The sequence below is a fragment of the Protopterus annectens genome, chromosome 8.part1, assembly GCF_019279795.1.
Source record: "Protopterus annectens isolate FY-2018-M chromosome 8.part1, PAN1.0, whole genome shotgun sequence".
NCBI classification, from domain to species: Eukaryota; Metazoa; Chordata; order Ceratodontiformes; family Protopteridae; genus Protopterus; species Protopterus annectens.
Genome location: NC_056742.1, coordinates 231,240,977 through 231,257,047, shown reverse-complemented (window position 1 = coordinate 231,257,047; position 16,071 = coordinate 231,240,977).

The following is a 16,071-nucleotide window of genomic DNA, read 5'->3' as shown; positions in this document are numbered from 1 at the left end:
TGGACACATTTTTTCTTCATAGGTTACAATGGAAATATTTTGTAAAGAATGCGGCAATGAAGAAATAAATGCACGTAGTTATTGAAATGAACATGCAAGCAATCTGTTACTGATATATTGACTTAATTCATAAATCATGAAGTCTGCACCCCCAAATTACAGATTCTGGAGTGTTCTTATTTCACAGAACGCAATGGAAATATTCCACACAGGGTGATGGAAAACAATTTAAATAATAAAAAAATAAAAAGTGTAGTTCTTAAATAAATATCTAAACAGCAAATGTATTGTTTTCTGTAGTAATCCTGGTATTTTAGTGTAATATTAGTATGATATTTCAAAAAGACCACAAATCATGAAGGTTAGTTTAGGAGTTATTAACATATCACAATGTGAAGCATGCCTCCCTCCAATGTATGTGTCTGCCTTTATTGAATTTTGTATACCAGCAAAATTATTCAGAACTGTTTTTAGATTTATATAAAGCAGAGCATGATATATATTTGTTTCATCTGATGCTACTTTAAGCCATACCACCTGTCAATTACACTGGTAAGAATGAGTCATCACATTTTACATAACGTTATCAATTAAGCTTGTAAATAAAAACGTTAGATGGTACAGCCTTCTGGATTGGATTCTTAAAAATATGGCCGTCTCCTACACAACTCTTCTGGTATCTCCTTTACCAGCAAAGTCTGACCATAACCTTGTGACCATCTTTAAACTCCCCCATCTCTCCTACAGGAAATTCCACTGAACTTAATGAATGTAAACAATCCAATCTCAACCTACTTTGTGATAGAGAGATAGTTAGGCAGACAGATAGATGCCTTACATTGCTCAGAACCTATTCATAATGGGGTATTCTATTCTGATATCCAGCCCCCCCCAATAAAAACAGAACAACCATGAAAAATCAGTCCAAAGGCATCTATTATGTCAAATATGGAGACAACAATGCTAAAATTAAAGACAGAAGAGGTAAACACAGGTAAAAATGTAAATGTGCTGAAGTTCTGTAACAAAAAAAGAAAGTAAAATGTATTTAATAAAGCAAGTTCATTAAGACAGTCTATAATCAAAATGATGTAGACCAGTGAATTCATATGATAGGCTGGAGCATAGGATTTAATTTCCCTAGCTTCTCCTTCAGCTGGTTGAACATATTCATCATTTCAGTGTTTCTACTTCTGTTTCCTACCAGCCCTCCATCTTTTAAAAGTAAAGTGGGCAGATCATTGTAGTTTTAGATGACTGTTAAGGGGAAGAATGACTAAGCTCACCTTCAGTACTTGTGGTAGAAGAAAATTCTTCAGTGGTGATATTTTCATAGGATCATAGGAGGTTACTAAGCTATTGGCCCTGAGGCCCTTATAAGCCTAGCCAAGAGTTTAGCCCATGTTTAGACAAATCAGCGCCCAGAGCCTCTGTCCAGCACGGACACAAGTGGAATCCCAGGGGTGTATTTTCTGTTTCCCATCCAGTTATCCAGGTTGTGCTTAAAAAGGGATAATGAGGTACTCTGCTTGACATGGAGAGAGAGTCTGTTCCACAGATGGGGGAGTCTCTGGGACACAAATCTGTCCCGCCAACAAGTCCTATTGATATCGCAGAACAGGTTGAGTTTGTGTGTACAGGTTGCTTGAGTGGAGCTTGACTTACGGATATGTAGCAGTCCCATCAAGGAGGAGTCAGAGATTGCTTTGTATGCCAGACAGAGGTCACCTCTGAGGAATCTGTATGAAACTGAGTAGAGGGACAGGGCTTTTAGCCTATCTGTGTAGGGTAGGTGTTTAAGGCCCTGGATTCTCCTGGTGAGGAACCTCTGTGGTCTCTCCAGCTGCTGCATGTGCTTTGCAAGGTGCATGCCAAAGGGGGCATTGTACTTAATAATTGACCTTATAAGGGAAGAATACAGGGATGTTATGACCTCTTTGTCTGTGGATAAGATACCTTACTTATGAGGTGGGCCATGTAGAAAGCTTTCCATACAATGGAAGTAACATGGTGGTCAAAAGTCAGGTTGCTATCAACCTGGGTGCCCAAATCCCTCACTACTGATTGTGTTCTTAGGACGTTCCTATTAATGTGATTTGTGGGGACATCACTCTCCCCAAAGGGGATAATGATGCATTTTTTGGCATTCAGCTTGAGACCATATTAGAAGGAAGTTTCTCTGTTCACCTGTGAGAGAAGAGAGCTTTGAGCAGCTTATCTGTCCCTGGAGGAGTGGTTTCAGCCCAGAAATGAGTAGTTTATTGGCCATTTTTGGGCTAATTTCTATCTCTTTCATTTCCCTGCTATAAAACCCGCATTTGTAAGGTTTTTGTGCTAGTAAACAGCTCAGCAAGCTCCTGCCTGGTGCCCTGCAGAGTTCTACAGCAGCAGAGAGACAAAAGAGATACTTTTGAGTGATTAAGTATCATTTTTCTGCATTTTCTTGCTGCCTTTAGCTAATACCACCTAAAACGCTGTTTTTTTAGAGTTTCTGTGATTTAAAAAGCTTGTTTCAGCTACATATTGTACTTATTTTACTGCCTGCACTTTAACAAAGTTGTTTTTGTGTTTAAATTACCTGTTTAACTGTTGTAGGCTACACACTCAAGTGTGATAGCCATTTATGTGCATTTAAAGTGTTTTTTTTTATTGTATCTGCTTTATTTTCTGAAAAAAACAAAAAAAAACAAATAAAAAAAATACTTGTTTTCCTGCCTTTCTAAGCTAGTATAATCCAGTTTTCAGGTTAGTGCTAAATTCAGGGCTGTGTTACAAGTTTCTGTGTTTGCCCATACCTTACTTGGATAGAAGGAAGTTTCTCTGTTCACCTGTGAGAGATGGGAGCTTTGAGCAGCCTATCTGTCTCTGGAGGAGTGGTTTCAGCCCAGAAGTTAGTAGTTTATTGGCCATTTTGGGCTAAATTCTATCTTTTTCTTTTCCCTGCTATAAAAACTGCATTTGCGCGGTTTTGCGCACCGGGCAGCGCCGGTTAGCTAGGGTTAATCTATTCCCGGCTCCACAAAGTCTACTCTTCAATTTTTCCCTTGGAACTAGACAAACTCTCAACTTAAGCACTCAAACCATTCATTTGTCAACCCGGCACTTGCTCAAAACTCATAGTAAGCAATAATAAACCTTACCACTAGACCCCACCTATACTGTAGAAAAGGACAAGGCTCTCTATTCGACCTTACCAGCCAATCAGTAAAATAACTCACTGTACCTATCCAGGCTTATCCAAAGGGCAGTTTCAGGTGTACTCTCTGGTCCAACTGGTGATTCTGGGCATTTTGAGGCAATGTTAAAACTGCTTCATGTACACAGACAGCCCTCTCCTCCTACCACCAAACACTAATACATACGAGAGATGCAATTATACAGCCACACTGGGGGCTAAGCTCTCTCAACCCAAGACTGGACCAGACAGTCAAGAGGAGAAGGGAATTACTTGCATCACACCACCAGTCTCACATAGACCTATGAAACCAGCACTGGCAAAAAACACACATAAATACATAAAAACATACTCAGAGGCTCTAAATAAAAATCTGCAAAGGCAACAGAGACCTCCAAAGCAGACATCCAAGCAACCTCCACCCCCCAACACAAACCATGAAACACATACTTCACAAAACCAGTCTGCCATGCAATCACAGTCCTTAAGGCAAAATAACATACCCAACACACTAGTAATAGGTGACTCTATAGTCAAGCACACTGATGTCCCACTCACTAGGCTGAACAAGGAGAAGGTTGCTGTTAGCTGCCTGTTAGGTGCCAGGATCTGCCACATAACTCAAGCACTCAGGTCACTCCAGAACAAGTACAAATATGACTCTGTCATTGTCCATGTTGGTGTGAATAACCGGAGCCATACCTCCCTGGACTACATGAGAAGAGACATGGAAGAGCTCTCTGATCATGTAGCCCAAGCCGGTATGACCCTAGCCCTGAGTAGCATCCTGCCCTCACCATGAATGATACCACGGTATAAAGAAAAATTATCAGTTTCAACAATTGGCTAGGCTTCTGGTGTCATTCAAAGGGGATCCAGTGTCTGTCAACCTGCGATGACATGCTCGACAAGCCACGCTGCTTCGCTAGACATGGCTTGCACTTGTCACCCTTGGGCTTTCAAATACTGGCCAAGGCTCTTGCCACCCCTCATAGTGCCTTTTTTAGGCAAGGCTCAAAAGATAAACCCACCACCGTAAATAGTACAAGTAACAAAAAAACTGAGGGTAATGCTACTCAGTGTAGAAGTATAAACCTCAAAATGCATGGATCACGCTATCCCAAGCAAAAGCAAGACTCACTCCTCCAAGAAAAGGAAACCACTCTGGTGGACCCCTGCCATAAACAAGCTATACAATAGAAGGAGGAAACTAGTACAGAAAAGAGTAAAATCCCAAGAGGGGAAGACATCCCTGATCAGTATCCGCAAGAAACTACGATCCCTCATAAAATCATCCAAGGCTAGCTTCGAAAGAAAAATTGCCAAGGACTCCAAAGATAACCACAAGGCACTTTTTAGCTATGTCAAGAATCTAAGTGACAATTCCCAGATCTGCTCGGAGTTAGTGCAAAAATGTCACAAAATGCACTGAACCAACCGATATCACCAACATCCTGGCAGACAGGTTCAGTGCAAACATCACCCCCCCCCTCACCCCCAAAAGGGTACATAACCATACCAGAAGAATGTAGTGCCCCTGAAATCACAGACACTCAGGTTAAAACAGCCCTCTCCAAAGCCAAAAACACAGCATCAATGGGACCGGATGGTGCCCCAGGCTGTGTCCTACATGAGCTCAAAGATGAACTAACTCCTCACCTAAACACAATGTTCAAACTCAGCCTCTCCACAGGCTATGTGCCCATAGAGTGGCACACAGCAATGGTTATTCTGCTCCACAAAGGTGAAGCCACAACAGACCCTGGGAACTATCACCCTATAAGCCTGACTTGTTTGGTCTGCAAGGCTATGGAGCACATCATTATGGATCTCATTAACAGAGATATTGGGAACCTCCAAACACTGAACCCTACTCAGTTCAGCTTTGTTAAGGGCAGATCATGCCTCCTAAACCTGGTGGACTTCTTTGAGACAGTTACCAAGGCTATAGATGAGGGAAAGGTGGTCCACACAGCCTACCTAGACCTCGCAAAGGCCTTCAACACCATTCCCCATTCTGGTATTATAGACAAGCTCACCAGCCTGAACATAAACCCCTACATCATGAGATGGGTTGCCAACTGGCTCATGGAAAGAACCCACATGGTAAGAGTTGCGGGAGCTAGGTCTGATTCTAAACTGCTTACAAGTGGCATTCCCCAGGGTTCAGTCCTAGGACCCCTCCTGTTCTGCATATACTTCTCAGAGGTACAGGCAAGCAGAGGAGGACTATGGCTGACCAAGTTCGCAGACAACTGCAAACTACGGACTATAATTGACCCTCCAGCTGACACAGACATCCTTCAAAAGGGTCTCACTGAGACAGATACCTGGTGTCAAACTTGTCTGATTAAAGACTGCTGGAACGGGGCTCAGTTTTTAGCTCTTATTGGTCAATTGGTGAATTTGTTTAAATCAATTTGCTCATTTTCTACTGTTAAAAAAAATACACTTTATGCATCGCTGCTTAGTTAGGGTTAAACTATTCCCAGCACCATAAAATCTGCTCTTTAAATTTTCCCTTAAAACTAGTCAGTTTTTTTAGTTTTAGCACTCAAATCTGTTTATTTGGGCTCAGCACTTGCTCATAACTTGTTGTAAGCACTAAATAAGCTACTAATTACTACAGCATTCAATTTTCCTCACTTATCTAGAGGAAAACAGTTTTTAGTACTTAATAAATAAGCACCTATGCAGGCATGTCTAAGGGTCAGCTCCCAGTGTTTTCTCCTGTCTTCCTGATGAACCTGGGCATCTTGGGGCAATGCAGCAATTGCCTCACGTACACAGACAACCCTCTCCTCCTACCACCCAACATTACAACCTGTGAGAGATGCACTTATATAGCCAAACTGGAAGCAAAGCTCTCTTCAGCTAAGACTGGACTAGACAACCAAGAGGAGAAGGTAAGCACTTGCACCACACCACACTCCTCACATAGTCCCTGAAAACCTACACCACCAAAATCCACACATAGAAACACAAAAACATTCACAGAGGCTCTCAATAATAATTTGCTCAAGCAACAGAGACCTCCAAAGGAGAAATGCAAGCAAACTCCATCCCTCAACACAACCCAAATGACACATAGCCCACAGACTCAGTGTGCCAATCAACCACAGCCCATAAGGCAAAACAATATACCCAACACACTAGTAATAGGTGACTCTATAGTCAGGCACACTGATGTCCCACTCACCAGGCTAAACAAGGAGAAGGTTACTGTCAGTTGCCTGTCGGGTGCCAGGATCCGTCACATAACCCACACACTCAGGTCACTCCACAACAAGTACAAATATGACTCTGTCATTTTTCATGTTGGTGTGAACGACCTGAGATGTACTTCCCTGGACTACATGAAAAGAGAAATGGAAGAGCTCTCTGATTTTGTAGCCCAGACAGGTATGACTCTTGCCCTGAGTAGTATCCTGCCATCACCCAGAATGATACCGCAGTACAAGGACAAGGACAAAATGATTGACTTCAACATTTGGCTAAGCTTCTGGTGTCATTCTAAGGGGATCCAGTATCTGTCTGCCTGGGATGACATGATCGACAGACCACGATGCTTTGCCAGAGATGGCCTGCACCTGTTGCACTTGGGATTCCGGTTACTGGCTAAGGCTCTTGCCACCCCTATAGTACCTTTTTTAGGCAAGGTTCAAATGACAAATTCACCACCATAACAGGTACAAGCAAGCAAAATCTGAGGGTAATGCTACTTAATGCTAAAAGTCTAAACCTCAAAATGCACTCACTCGAGGCACTTCTTAAAATGGAGCACATCGACATCTGCGCAGTGTCAGATACCTGGTTCAAGGCTCCAGAGAGTACCCCTGCATTACCAGGCTACAATTCATACCACACCTTTTGGCCACCTAACCTGGACTGCAATACTAAAGGCGGAGCTGTGTCCATATTCATTAAGGATATCGACACCTCCAGGCTAGTTGCTCAGCATAATGCATCCGAGATTATCCAAGTGCAGCTAACTCTTGGCAAGACCGCAATCCAAATTGTAGCAGACCCCCACCATGACCCAAAATTGCCACTCCTCATTTCTTGATACATTAGAAAATATTAGGGTACAATCCAACACCCTAATAATAGGCCCCACCATTAACTGGGAAAACTACTCATGTACCAACTCTTTTGCTCAATGTTTTCTGGAATTCATAAATTCCAACGCCTTGGATCAACTTATCTACATCCCCACCAGGGGCAGCAATATCCTAGACCTGGTCATTACCAACATGGGTGACTGGTGTTCCACACCAAAGGTCAACTCCTCGTTGGTCAGATCTGACCACAAGCTAATCACCCTAGACATCCACATCCCGCCCCATCCCCCCATTATTGAAACTAATGTAAAAAATTTCTCTAAAGCCAACTTCATGCTTCTTAAGACAGAAGTGGCAAACTTCACGACACCCATGCAGACGGACAATAGAGGTACGATTGCTGAATCCTACACAATTGCACTTTATAAGCACTTACACAAGCGCATGGATCATGCTATCCCTAACAGAACCAAGATGCTATCCTCCAAAAAATGAAGCCAATCTGGTGGTCCCCTGCCATAAACAAACTTTACAATGGAAGAAAGAAACTGTTGCAAAAAAGAGTAAAATCCCATGATTGGAGGAACTCCCTCGTCAGCCTCAATAAGAAGCTGAGATCCTTCATAAAATCATCCAAAGCTAGTTATGAAAACAAAATCACCACTGATTCTAAAGACAACCACAAAGCATTCTTTCTATAGCTATGTCAAGAATCTCAATGGCAACACTCAGATATGCTCTGAATTACAGCACAATGGCACTAAATATGCAGAACTAACTAATACTGCCAACATCTTGGTCGATAGATTTAGTGCTAACTTTACCCACCTCTCACCCCATAAAGGGTCCATCTCTATACCGGAAGAATGCAAAGTTCCTGTAATCATGGCTGCACAGGTAAAAACCACAGTCTCCAAAGCCAAGAACACAGCATCCATGGGACCTGACAACATCCCAGGCTGCGTTCTACATGGACTACAGAGGTAACGGGCACCCCATCTTAGTACCATGTTCAGTCATAGCCTCACCTCAGGGTTTGTGCCCACTGAATGGCACACAGTGATGGTTATCCCACTCCACAAAGGGGGATCCAGCATGGACCCTGGGAACTACTACCCCATTAGCCTGATGAGCCTGTCTCCAAGGCCATGGAACTTATCATCATGGAACTTATAAACAAAGACATTGGTAATCTCCAAACTCTGGACCCTATCCAGTTCTGGTTTGTAAAAGGCATATCATGTCTCCTAAACCTGATAGACTTCTTTGAAGCAGTCACCAAAGCAGTAGATGAGGGTAAGGTGGTTCACACAGCCTATCTAGATCTCGCCAAAGCTTTTGACACGATCCCCCACTCTGGAATTATAGATAAACACACTAAACTAGGTATAAATTCCTATGTCACAAGATGGGTTGCCAACTGGCTCATGGACAGAAGAACCCACACTGTGAAAGTAGCAGACTCCAAATCCGACTTCAGACCAGTGACAAGTGGAGTACCACAAGGTTCATTCCTGTGTCCTCTCCTGTTTGGTATCTACTTCTCTGAAGTACAGGCTAACACAGAAGGTCTTTGGCTAATGAAGCTCACAGATGACTGCAAACTTGGAGCCATAATCAAAATTCCTAATGATGTGGACATCCTACAAAAGGGCCTCACTGAGACAGATGCCTGGTGTCAAAGCCATGGCCTCAAGCTCAATGCCAAAAAGTGCATTGTCATCCCCTTTGGGAAATAGTCTGTACCCATGAACTACCACATAGGCGGTAGTAAACTTAATACTGAAAGTGTGAGAACAGACCTTGGGACACAGGTGGACAGTAGTCTCTCTTTTGATAATCACATCACCACAGTAGTCAGGAAATCCTTCTACATGGCACACCTCATCACAAAAGGGTTCTCATCCAGGAAAAAAGAGGTCATTGTTCCCCTCTACTCGTCACTCATTAGACCCATTATAGAGTAAACACCCCTTTTGGTATGTACCTCACAAAACATCTACAACAAATGGAAAGGCCGCAGAAATACCTCACAAAGAGGATTACCGGCCTCAAACAGATGCCCTATGCAGACAGTCTCAAAACTCTCCAGCTTTACTCTGTCACATATCACCTACGCAGAGGCGATCTCTGCCTAACATACAAAGCTATGTCAAACCCAGAGCTGTTGGACATGCTCCACTTAAAGAAATCCCAATCCTTTGAGCTACACGCTCTAGGGACCTAAACCTTGTTACCACAATAAACAGAACATGCTGTAGGGATAGATTCCTGTCCCAGAGACTTCCCATACTCTGGAACAAACTACCTATCTATAGCAAACAAAGCTCCTCATTAGCACTCTTCAAGAAAAATCTTGATGATTGGATGGGAAATAGGAAATTCACTCCGAGGATCACTTCTGTGGCTCTGCTCAACAGTGGCACAGGAAAATAATTTTCCTGGGTGGTGAAAGCCAGGGTACCTTTTTGGCTAGGCTTATATAGGCCCTAGGGCCAATAGCCTAGTACCTACCTATGAACCTATAAGGAGAGATTGCTTCTATTTGGGTACCTGCTCCTTCTTGGTCCTGGACAGAAATTTTTTCCCTTTGTTATATAGTTTATTTATTGCAGATGTCCACCAGACAGGTTTACTTTTCCTTGCAGAGGATGATTTTGTCCTGTCAGGTATTCCTGAATCCATGCATCTATATAAAGGGTTTCTATTAAATCAGTGAATGCTTAAAACAGTGAACGCTGTTTAATCGACCCTCTTTACTCGAAATGGTGAAATCCCGAAAGCACGGAACAGAGATTTTTTTTCCCCCAGGGAAAAAAATTACTGGGCTGTTTTTGGGACTTTGCCATTTCTTCCACTGTGGTGCGATCTTGTCGTTGGTATATTTAAGTATGGGGAGTGTGGTGGGGCAAAGCCCGACACTTTATTTTGTGTTTGTTTTTTTTTTTTTTTTTTTTTGTACGGAGCAGTAATTTTTTTCTCAAGGAAAAAAATCACTGTTCTGTGTGTTCGGCATTTTGATGTTTCAACATATTAGTGTCAGTTATACAGCATTCGCTATGTCAAGCATTCATTGATATAATATAGGCCTTATATAAATGCTCATATAGTACTTTGGTGTAGATTTGGACATTGGTGCCAGTTCCTACAGTGAGGGAGGGAGCTCTGAAACTGTTTATACCATTCCTCAGGAGGTTTTAATCAGCTTTGGAGAAGTTTTTTTGTTTGACCCAAGCTAGAGGAGAGTCAGGGGAGATGGTGAGTTCGAAAGTGACCTCTTTATGGTTGGATCTTGCCAGGAAGGGGTGCTGCAGTGGTTACTCATGTTGGTTAACACCAAGTGCAAGATGTTATCACCTCTTATGGGGATATCAACTAGCTGTTCCAAAGCATTTGCATTGATAAAATCAAGGAATCTCTGAGCATTTGTGTACTGGCATGAGTAGTTTTTCCAGTCTATGGTTGGGTAATTAAAGTCACCCAGGATCAGGGTAAAGGGTTGAATCTTGATAGATTTGAAGAGATCCAGATAGGTGGAGTGGGCATCTTGAGTCAAATTTGAGGGCCTGTAGCTAGCTATAATTTGAACAGGGGTCTTGTCAATGGTTAACTGCACCTGGAGTGTTTCCTGTGTATCATACTGTTTGCCCAGTCTGGAGGTGTGTGTGTCTTTAATATATATTGAACTCCACCTCCTTTGGCTTTGCTGCCCACATTTTGGGGTCTGAATGTATGATTGGATGAGTAACAAGGTAAAGCTGGGGTGCTATCCACAGCTTTGAACCAGCTTTCTGTGACTGCACAAATGTCAGCAGCTTCCAGGGTTAAGAATGCTTGCAATGAGTGCAGTTTCACATTTAGACTCCTAGTGTTTAGCCACATGACCTTTAATTTGTGTTTTGTTGAAATTTTTATGTTGGTAGTATCGACCTCATGACTTTTCCTAAAAAAGGCCCTATGGGAGAGGCAAGGGCCTTTGGCAGAAGCCTGAATCCCAAGTGAGACAGATGCAGGCCATCTCTAGCAAACTATCGTGGTCTGTCGATCATATCTTCCCAGGCTTTCAGGCACTGGATCCCTCTGGAATGACACCAGAAACTAAGCCAGTTGTTAAAGTCACTCCTTTTCTATTTGTATTGAGGCATCATTCTGGGTGACGGTAGAATGCTACTTAAGGCTAGGGAGATACCTGCCTGGTACACATATTCAGTGAGCTCAATCATGTCTGTCTTCATATAGTCCAGGGAGGTATGTCTCAAGTAGTTCACTCCAACATGGACTATGACAGAGTCATAACATTACCTGTTGTTAAGAGACTTGAGTGCATGTGTGATATGGTGGATTCTGGCAACTGACAAACAAATAACCGTGATTTTCTCCTTATCCAGACTGGTGAGAGGCACATCTGTGTGTCTCACAATGGTGTCTCCTATGACTAATATGTTGGGTTTATGGTTAGGCCTTAGTGTCTATAAGACACCGGTGTGTGGACTATGCATTGCATGTGGTGTGGAGGGTTGTAGAGTTCTCATGTGTTTTTGCTTCTGAGGTCTTCTTTGTTTGGGTTTGTTTTTGTTGACAACCTCCACATGTCAGTGTGTTGTGTAGTTGTGGGTAGTGCTTGAGGAGTAGTGATTGTGATGACAACCTTCTCAGTGCCAGATATACTGGCTTGTGAGGGAGAGAGCATAGACTCTAGCTTCGTTACTTAATTGCATCTCTCACAAATTGTGTTCCTAGGTGGTAGTAGTAGATGGTTGGCCCTGTACATGAGGCAGTTGCTACACTGTCTCAGGATGCCCATATCAACCAGGCTAGCAGGAGAAACCATTGGAAATTGTCCAGCCCTAGTGCTTAAACCAAAACTAAGAGGATTACAATAACACTTAAAATTTAAACAGGCTAAAACCAAGCAGCAATAAATGCAGCAGAGAAGATGCAATTGAACACTTTAGATATACAAATACCGTAAAAGCAGCTGAATAAAGTTATTTTTTTTAATAAAAGTGGAATGGGGAAACAAGATAATTCAAGGTTAAGAAACTAAGGGGGCTTGGCCTTCCCAAATGTTCTTTCTGTATTAGGTAGAATGAACTAATGACACTGGACTGGGAGGAGTGTCTCAGATCAAATTTACACTAGGGGCTGGCAACTACAGAACTACCGAGTATAAAAACAAGACACCGATAGGGAGGCTGGGAAACTATGATTCAGCTACTAGCTACACTATTTTAGGCAGAAAACACTACAGAAATGTTTATCACAGCAGTGAAACACAAAATGAAAGTTTTAAACAGATAAAGGAGCAAGGATACTCTCTGAAGAATGCTTTTAATTGCAAATAAATCAGTTATATGATACACTCCTTGCAGGAAATCAGAAGAAACAAACGGATGCTTAACAACTAGAGAAAATGTCCAGTTAATAACTTTCACACATTGAAACTAGCTAAAAAAGCTTTACAAACAGTGTGACAGTAACAAAAGTGATTTAACAGGCCATGTAAGGCAGACAATTTTAGTACAATAGTGCAGATTAGTTTATAGCAATAAAATAGAGTAAGAAATACTAGGCAGCAGACAATAAAAAGTGCTATAAATGGTTATAATAAGCAATAACTAGTAAAAAAAAACAGGATACTTATTGTTATATATCACAGATCAGCGATGTGGTCAGTGGCCCTCCTCCCTTCAGCTCAGTGTGACTAAACAGAATTTCTCTCAAAGGTAGGGTCTAAATACCACAAAGTACAACCTGAAACAACTTAAAAAAAGCTCAGAAGGACCAATACGTGCTTACTCCAGGCCCTAGACTAGCCAACCTTTACCAGCCAGTGACCAGTCAGCACAAACCTCTCACTAAGGTGAAGAAAGGCATCTGCTAATTCAAGATTGCCTGGAACAAAAAAAAAAACACAGCAAACAAACAAACAGGCCCGGAGACAGCAAATCTGAATTGGGGCTATTCTACTGCTACTAGCTACACTATTTTAGGTAGAATAGACTACAAAAATGTTTATCACAGCAGAAAAACAGCAGTGAGACATAACATGAACGTTTTAAACAGATAAAGGAGAAAGGAGACTCTAGAGATTGATTTTAACTGCAAACAAATCAGTTATATGATACACTCCTTGGCAGGAAATCAGAACAAACAAATAGATGTTTAACAAATAGAGAACATTTCAAGTTAATACCTTTCATACAGTGAAATTAGCTAAAAAAGTTTTACAAACAGTGTGACAGTAACACAAGTGATTTAACAGGCCCTGTAAGGCAGACATTTTCAGTACAATAGTGCAGATTAGTTTATAGCAATAACATACAGTAAATATAGTAGGCAGCATACAATAAAAAGTGCTATAAAATGTTAGAATAAGCAATAACTAGTAAAAATAAACAAAAAAAACAGGATACTTATTGTTATATATCACAGATCAGAGTTGTGGTCAGTGCCCCTCCTCCATTCAGCTCAGCCTGAATAAACCATTGACAGTCTGCCTTATTACAATATGGCTGGTCCATATTAAGACAGACTGTCTGCTTCTTGTTTTACCACGTGAACGGGTTGTTGTTTTTATAGTCTTGCTCACCCCTTTGAAACATTTTGATTTATCTTTCCTTCATGTTCATTTTCCAGGGTATTAATCTCCCTAAAGTAACAGGACACAGAGGAATCATAGCTAGAATCCTGATGCCATTTTAGCTTGTGTCAGAAATGCAATCACATTTGACTCTGATTGATGTTTTTAATAAATTTCATTTACTGGCTTCGCAAGTTAGGCAGGAATTGAATCTTCCTAAGAGTTATATGATTGTCATGAGACAAATCAGAGAACTTGCTCTGAGTCATTTTGAAAACTTTAAACCGGTAGTTGGAATTGTGGATAAATGCTCTGAATTGTGGCAGGCTCTCCAACAGGAGGTCAAATTTATAACAACAACAAATAAATTAATGAAAGATTTAAAATTCCAGGATAAAATTCTGTTGTCAGGGTATTGGGTAAACAAAATGACAGTAGCAGATAATCAGGTATTAAAAGCAATTGATTTAACAATAAAATCGGTCTCTTTTCAAAAGTTGATGTATACGCAGTTGATGATTTGGAATAATGCTTATTATACTCGTCTTAGGTTACATAAATTTAATCCTAGGAATTCTCCAACTTGTCCATATTGCACAAATCAAACGCGGATCTTCTTCATATGTTCTGGAGTTGCAAGTGTATATATAAACTTTGGAACTCTCTTAGAACACAACTACAAAAGATGGGTTATCAAAGTTCAACGTTATCATGGGAATTTATGATTCTACATGTTCCTCCAAGAGAGCTCTCTAGGTCACAAACTATAATATGTATGAATATTTTTTTGCTGATGAAGTTATATATAGCTACAAATTGGTTAGAACCAGATAAGACATCATGGGATAATTTCAAGCTTGTGGCTATAAAGCATATATTAGCACATAAATTACTCCTGAAGCAAAGTAACAAAAATATTAATAACCCAAAAATATGGGAAAAGGTTTTTAACATTATATTAGCGTAATACTGTTATTAGGAATATATTAAAGTTTGGATGTATATGTGGAGGAAACAATGTTTTGAAAATATGTATGATATGTATGGACGCAAAGTACTTCTACAAATGTTTTGGCTTTGTTTTTCTTCCCTGGTGTCTTCTTTTTTGGAATAATGACGGTTTTTATATGGAAGCATTTCATGTAGATATTGTATATAGTTTTGATAGTAATAGTAGTGAATTATGTGTGTGATTTTATTGTATTTTGAAAATATATATCAATAAAAATGTATTATGGAAAAAAAAAAGAAATGCAATCACTTTCAGTTATAAAACAAGAATTTTTCTTTCATATAAATCAGTAAATACTTGTGTTGCTTTGGAATTAGACACATTACTGTATACTTGTGTATTAGCTTTTATCTCCTTTATTTTCTGCAGATATTTGAACCATCCCACATATATGCCACTCTCTTGAGCTGCTGTATTAATCTTTTATCTTTTAAATTTCTCTCTCCTTACTGATTCGTGTGATGATCAACAACTGGCTGTTATAGTAGTTCTCTATACTTTTCACTATAATACCATTTTTTCTAGTTTCCTTTTATTTTTTTCTGGCCATCACCTTTATATTCTTTATTTTGCTTTTGAAGACTTCCTTTTGCAACCTGTTTTTTGCCCATTTCTGGTTTGATTTTCATACATACTGAGTTTCTAAATGCTTCTGCTATTCTAAATACAGTTGTCATTTTGAGCCTATTTTCTTTACACTTTAGAACTTTTCCAGTTTCAGTTTAATGATGTCAACAAATATGCAATCGCCACATAATCTTATCACTTGTAATCAGTCATATCATTCTGCTGCCTCCTGTGTTACATAAGGCATGTGGCATGTGGGTTCTCCACAGTCATTACTGTCTGAATATATGTTTTCCAGAAATAGACACAATGCAAGCCTCGACTCAAGTGCTTCAGATCAACTGCTCTTATTGCAGCACTTGCATAACCCAAATCAGCACTTGTCCAAATCTCCTAGACAGCACTATTATTTTCCAAGTCTCCTAGACAGCACTATTATAATACAGCATAAGACCCTCGACTGTCTGCAAGACAAGTGAAATTCACTTTTCCAAGCATGTCCAGAGGTCAGCTTCAGGTGTACTCGCCAGTTCAACTGGTGGAATTGGGCATCCTGAGGCAATGTCACAACTGCCTCATGTATACAGACAACTCTCTCCTCTTACCTCTAGACACAAACACTTGTGAGAGATGCAAATACACAGCCAGACTGGAGGCTAAGCACTCTCAACCC